The sequence below is a fragment of the Galeopterus variegatus genome, unplaced genomic scaffold (assembly GCF_000696425.1).
Source record: "Galeopterus variegatus unplaced genomic scaffold, G_variegatus-3.0.2 Scaffold20151, whole genome shotgun sequence".
In the NCBI taxonomy this organism is placed as follows: Eukaryota; Metazoa; Chordata; class Mammalia; order Dermoptera; family Cynocephalidae; genus Galeopterus; species Galeopterus variegatus.
The window spans coordinates 6,417-13,689 of record NW_007746262.1 but is presented as its reverse complement, the minus strand read 5'-3'; the positions used below and the strand labels follow the sequence as shown (position 1 = coordinate 13,689).

The 7,273-nt window shown below is 39.6% G+C and overlaps 1 long non-coding RNA gene across 1 annotated transcript; it reads right to left on the bottom strand.

Annotated features, from left to right (window-relative positions):
* Positions 1 to 415: 415 nt before the first annotated feature.
* LOC103583158 lies at positions 416 to 3,960 on the bottom strand. Its single transcript, XR_549832.1, has 2 exons — positions 3,802 to 3,960; positions 416 to 799 (listed from the first exon to the last, which is right to left on the bottom strand). It is a non-coding gene; the product is annotated as an uncharacterized LOC103583158 (long non-coding RNA).
* Between the last annotated feature and the right edge of the window lie 3,313 nt (positions 3,961 to 7,273).

Here is a 7,273-nt window from a genome sequence, read left to right as displayed (position 1 = left end):
GTCCTCTTCTGTGTTGGCCCCAAAACCTCGAACCTGCTGCCGCTTGTTTGTCGATGTAGGAACATTGTTGAAAGAATTATTCGCCTTTTGTTGCTCTTGGAAATGCGATTAAAACTCTGGTATCACAGCGCACAGCTCTCAGGATCACGCTGTCTCCTGGCACGGCCGCTCCAGACCCGTCGCCATCTTGGAATTCCCTTCATTTCTTTTAATAGCTTTACTGAGGTGTAATTTACATACCATAAAATGCACTTGCTCTAAGTGTACAATTTAATGATTTTTAGTGAATTTAGAGCTATACAACCATCACCATAATTTAATTTTAGAATATTTTCATCACCCCAAAAAAAGATATATCCAGAAAAATCCTTAGAGGGTAGAGTCCCATACATAATAACATCAATTTAATGCTGTATAAAGCAAAAGAGAAAAATAGTGATTTATTAGGTTGGATCACATGAAATTACCATTTTCATAGGTTAAAAATGTCCAAATATTGGCAATTTTGCATAGTTTTGCCATTAAAAAAAGAACATTTACAAATGCAGTACTGTAAAATTACAGTTTGCCTATTTACCCATATACTATATGTGACCACCTATGTTACGAATTTATAACATGTTATATTTTTATACAGAAAACTATGCATTTTGGACTTTGTAGGTGATTGAGGGATCTGGGATTTTTCAAGGAGGAAATTTTGAGTAGCTCAGTTTTCACCTCAGGCACTGTCTTTAGGAAAGAAACTCCACAGGGATTGTCCACTTTTGAGTCAGTTCGAGCTAGATTCTTCAATCTGCTGTTAAGAAAAATGAAGTATAGAAAGCGTAGATAATCTATTCATGCACCGCCAACTACATTATCTCAAGCTATGTGAATAAAACTTTGTACGTGGAACACCTTGAATCTATACCATGTAAGGATCACGGTTTGTATTTTATATTTTTACTTTGCATCTTTACTTTTTTTTTCTCTCTATTCCTCACTAGAATCTAAGATGGCTGAGGAAAGATGCTAGGTCTTCTTTCACCTCTATATCCCCAGCACCTAGCTGCAACAGCATTTGGTGTATGGTAGATGCTCAATAAATAATGAGTGAAATAAATCTAATGAGGAGGAAAGACCCTGATTCATATACGTAAACAACCCCCCACCCTGGCCACCCACACACAGCCTGGCATCACTGAGGACACTAAAAGATAGTTTGTGGGGAATGACTGCATGAACAGATCCAAAAGGCTTTTATGTCAATGTATGGCAGATCCATTCTGAGCCAGCTCAAGCCTGGCAGAGAGGCTTCCTACTCGAGAACACAGAGCAGCCTGCCTTCCAGCAGGAGTATCCAAATCCCAAACCTGGGAGGAAAATGAAAGCCGAGCAAAGAGGCACTGCAAAGAACACCACAGCACACTGGGCACCTGGGGTCTTTCAAGGGTCAGAGGCCAGACCTCTCGCCAGAGCAGGGTCTGGAGGGAAACTGTCCAGAGAAGCACACAGATTAGATGCTGGAGCTGGTGCAAATGCACGCCCCTGACTAGGCTTTCCAGGGCTTGCAGGCAAGGGAGAGCTGCAGGTATGTAGGGAGGGGACTTGGGGTTGCAGGGGGCACAGAGCTACTACTCATGGTCCCGGCTGGTTTATACAATCCCATGGGGAAAAGATGCTATGAGCCCTCCCCCAACATACACCTCTTCCCCAGCTCCCTCAAAGGTGAGAGGTGTCTCCAGTCTAACTGACCAAAACCTGAGACACTGATTGAACTTGGGTGCTAACGGGCAGGGTCACTTTGTTAAAACGTGGGTGGTGTGGAGTTCTTTGATTCCTGTTTCCAAGTGGGAGACAAACCAGACTTCTGCACTGGTAAGTATTAGTCACTGTCTCTGCTCCTAAGAAAGCAGTTTTGTATCTCCCATTTGGTCTCTGCTTCTAGCATATAACTCCCCCATGAAGACCATCAGGCAGGGAGAGGAGATTGGCATTTCTAGGTTCATCATACTGTTGAATGGTTTCAAGATTCTGGCAGAATCTCCAGCCTGCCTACGTTGTCCAACTGTTTGTTCCCAGTAAAATGCAAAGAAATTCAGGAATCCCTCTGGAGTCTAGAAAAAGGTCTAAAATGGCACAAATGGTGAACATCAATCACCTCTGAAAGGGGGGATGCAAGAGAGGAATAAGTGAAGGGCATTCACATTTCACTTTTCATGTATGCTTTTGTATTGGTTCCATTTTTTACAATAAACACATGATACTTCATAATTTTAAAATTGTAGAGGATTCGTAAAGCAAGTGTACTTCACAGGGCCTGGTTTGACAAAGCCCTGCAGTTTCAAATACCGACCTTGCAGAGGACAGGAAATATTCCTCAGGCTATAAAGTCTCTGGTGTAAGATAAAGATTTGTGGCACAGCAGGTTGCTGAAAGCCTTGCAGTTTCAAATATTGACCTTGCGGAGGACTGGAAATTTCCCTCATGCTAAAGTCTCTGGTGTAAGATAAAGATTTGTGGCACAGCAGGTTGCTGGCTCAAGGACAGACAAGTTACTGATTGATATGTAAAGGTACTGAGAAATTGCTGTAAGAAGGAATGTTTGCTAAGATCAAGCTTTTGTTAATCATTTAATCGCCTTACTGGAATGTCATCTGGCTTGTTTCACTGAAAGTTACCAGCCTATATTGTTAAACTATAACCCCACCTATGTTCTCTTCCTGTAACTTCCTGGTCTGGAAAATAAATGCAGGAAGAGAACCCCAATTTGGGGTTAATTTGCCAAGGAAGGAATGCCTCTCACTTGAGGTTTCTGGGGGAGTTAGCCACTTTGGGGCTTCTCACTGCTCAGAAGAGATGGGCTTTGAGTAATTCTTTGTGGCTCCATCACCCAGGGGAAGTAGGGTGACAAATCCGTGGGGGGACAAAGCAACATAAAATAATAATAATCAGAGGGTTTAGGAAATGATACATAATGATTTAAATCCAAATTTAAAAGTCAGTAACCAGCATTACACCCTCAATAATTGTACAATAATTATGAAAATTGTATTCAACCCCTTATTTGGGAAACCAGGAAGATCCTTAACATCCTATATGCTGCTGCTAATTCAGATTCATTGGCAATTAAACTCCCAAGGCCTCAGTTTTCTCATCTGTAAAGTGGTCATAATAATGCCTGCTTCACAGATTTGTGGCAATGCACAGCCAAGTATTCCTAAGATGCAAAGTAATATAATGTATGTCTTCATGGTGAGCATTTCTGGCACTGTCTGGGAAATCAGCTGATTTAAAGCAGCTGACCTGTTTTTAAAAACAATATAGCTATTAGCAAGAGGTATTTATTGAACAAATGAGGAGCTTCCACAGCCTTCCTATAATGATAGTTGAGCGTAATATGGCATATAACTATGTCCTTTACACAAGCACAGCTCTGCACACAGAAACACTCAGTATGCATTTATGCAATTAGTGCATACTACATAAGCAGCCCTGCTAAAGAGATAACATCATCCCCATTTTCACAGATGGGAACACTGAGGCTCAGGGACATGGTGGAAGAGCAGTTTTGCTGTTACCCAAGCCATTTTCAACCAAACTCTGCCTTGTTTCTATGGAGAAAAGGAGGGAGGATAGGAGATGAATTGGTGCTTGGCTCAAAGTAGGGTGGAGAGAGGATAAAGGAAAGAAAAAAGGAAGAAGCTACCAGAAGCCAAATGATAGATTCCTATTTGAATTAAGTTGCAGGAAAAAAAAATGTTATCTTAGTGGATAAATGTGTGTGCTGCCTATTGTTAAGAAATGAACATCACATACCTTTTTGTTTCTTTACTTCCCATGGCAACCAGAAAGCTGAGAATCAGATTTACTGCTTGAGTAACAAGCAGCTGCAGAGTCTAGAAGCACTTACTTCTTCCCCTCCTGGAGAAGCTGTTTTCTGCTTTATGTTTCTTTCTGCCCCATGGAAATATCCAATCCTCACCCTAAACCAGAAGAAGCATGGAAGAATGTTCACATATTGTATTAGTTGGCCTGTTCTTTGATTCCTTATATTTCACTAGCCCTACACTGATCGTGGTAGTAGTATTGACTATAATTAGGCATCATAAGGATAATGATTTCATTAAAGCTACTTTAATGGATTCAGACACATACGAGGCAGGGTGTTATACAACACAGTCAAACACTTTGTCACCTTGTGATAATTGGAGTTGCTGAATTACAGTAACAGAGCAACCAAAGGTAATTTCTTATTTGGCCAAAGTCGTCTGACCTCCCTCTGGCCTCCAATTATCATATTTCTTCTTGGAATTAGGTCTCCCTTCTATTTAGAAGTTCCTGCAAGCTCCAAGCTATTACAGCAGACTCTAGGCTTGCACGGAAGCCGTGAAGTCCTAATTTTCTCATTACACAACCTCATCTGTCAGCTATTTACTGGCGAGCCAGCCCTGTTCTTTAGTTCAGGTGATAAATAGGCATGAACAGCTTAGCAAGCAGAGAGGCAAATAAACATCTGAAAATGATCAGGCCCTGAGAATCTTCTATCAGATAGTGTTACGGGTCAGAGAAAACCAGAGCAAACCAGGGAATGAAACACGGAGAAGAGGCTGAACCAAACTGACCTCTTTCACTCAGAATCACGACAACAGCAATAGGCAATTTCTTCTGCCACATGGAGAGTCTCAAATGGTTCTTTGGACAATATTGTCAAACTCAGCAAAGTTGATCACATAATAAGAGTTAACCGTTTATTGAGCACCTAGTAGGTATGCTACTGTGTGTGAGGCTTTAAACTATACTGACCCATCTGACATCAGAACAGCTTACACTACGTACATTCACTCATTCATTCATTCACATTAAATAACACTATAACATGCCTGTTGTGTTATAAACACTATATAAGACCAGCTTCTATTCTTTCACATGAATGGCACAATGCCTACATTGAGCCAAGCACCATGATAAACATCAGAGGTGCAATTGTAAATGAGACAGATACAATTGTTGTCCTCAAGTTGCTTACAGTCTGGTAGGGTATAGATACTATATAAACCAGCCTACAAATATGTACGTTACTGCCAGTGCAATGAATGTAATGGAAGAAAAACACAGGCACCATAAGAAGATAAAACAAGAGACCTGTCTTAGCCTGGTGAAGGAGGAGAGGCTAGAGAAGTATTGGTCTCTAAGTTAAGACTCAGTAGTTAGCCAGGTGAAGAGGTAGAAGGAAGAATATTTCAGAAACATGGAATAGCATGGACGGAGGCTCTTATGCAGGAAGGAGCTTGGGGTAGTAAATAAGGAAAGGAGGCATTTGTCTAGAGCCTCATGAGCAGTGACAGGGAGATGGTGGACACAAGATTATAGAGGGTCTTGCAGAGAATGGTAAGAGTGTGAATTTTATCCTCTGAGCCACATGCAGCCACTGAAGGGCTGACAATTGGTCAGTCAGGGACTGGCTCTGAATGACCAAATCATCATGATTTATATATGACTTCTCAACAGATTGATGAATAGTCAATCCATCTAGAAATGTTTATTTAGAAACTACTATATGAAAAATCACTTATGCTATGATGGGAAAAACAGAGGAAATCTCTCAACACTTTCTGGAGTACTTAAAAAGAACAATTTGGCCAGAGCATAAGGTTCAGCAGAAACTGGAATAAGAGAAGGTTGGAAGTCTTGCAACTTAAAATGCTAAGACAAGGAAACCAGATTATTTTATTTCTTTTAGAGAAGGAAAAGAAGAGCAGATGGCAGGGAGAAACTAATCTTATTATTGATTGTCTCTCAGTGCCAGTCACTGTGCTGGATATTTTATACATAGATTATCTCATTTGATAATCAAAACTCTCAGAAATTAATTTAATTTAAGCATCTATGCTCATTCACCCTCACATCATCAAATTTTTCAGTAATGAATGCTGAGGCTTAGAGATATTCAAGAAATTGTTCAAGTTGAGTTTACAGTGCTGATCATTGCCCTCCCTCATCACCTTTGTCTGATACACTGGCCCTGCCTACATACTTGCAAAACTCTCCCATCCACACATCGCTCCAGCCACAACTGATCACCTCCAGGCCCGACTTTTTCCCAGTCCTTGCTTATCATCTTGTCAATGGACCAGTGGACCTATCCTGACCACCTGTTTAAATTAGCACCAATCTTAACCCCTCCCACTGCCCCTCCTGATATCCCCTTTACCTGTTCTATGTTTATATCAACTTCTAAAATACTACGAAATTTCTACTGAAAAAAAATTAAGTGGTGCAGATTTTTTTAAAAACACTAGAGGCTTTCCCGGGATTTAGAAGAAAAAGACGATGACAAAAAATACGATAAAGAAGATAATATAAATGGAAGGCAGAAAATAGCCAAATGCAACATACAGATAATTTATTTATTTTCGAGAGACCAGAACAGAACAGAAACAATAATAAGAAAAAAAGGACAGAATGCTTTCCCAAACTAGAGAAACAATCTGTAAGAAGATTATAAAGACTTAGGAAATGTGCCACCCAGTATTCTTCTGGAGTTAAAAAACAATTTGAAAATGAACACCAATTAGTCAAGGTATGATACAAAGTTAAGAGCTCAATTTGGGGGAAATCGAGGTATAAAAGGACTATAGTAAGTTCTGCAACTGTCTAAATGATACTTGCAAATCTGTTTATAAAAAAAGGCAAATGTCAAAAATTATTCCTGGAAAAAAATAAGCTGATGCAAGACACTAGATTATGTTGATAAAAACCAAGAAGTTGGGATAATAGATTAAAAACATATTCACATTCTGTATTAAGGAGAAAGAATGAAAAATACAATTTCAAATTTTGTTATAAAAATTAGAAAACCATCAGTTAAAGAATGCTTTTGAAAACCTTTATAAAAACCGATACTCAGATTAAAGACTTAAATATAAGAAGGAACTCAAACAACTTCACAGTAAGAAAACAAATAATCCAATTTTAAAAATGGGCAAAGGAGCTGAATAGACATTTTTCAAAGGGAGACATACAAATGCCCAATGGGTACATGAAAAAATGCTCAACATCATTAATCATCAGGGAAATACAAATCAAAACCACACTGAGATATCATCTCACCCCAATTAGACTGGCCATTATTAAAAAGACTGAGAATAATAAATGCTGGCAGGATGTGGAGAAAGGGGAACTCTTCTCCACTATTGGTTGGACTCTAAATTAGTACAGCCATTACAGAAAACAGTGTGGAAGTTTCTCAAAATCTACAGATAGAACTATCATACAATCCAGCAATCCC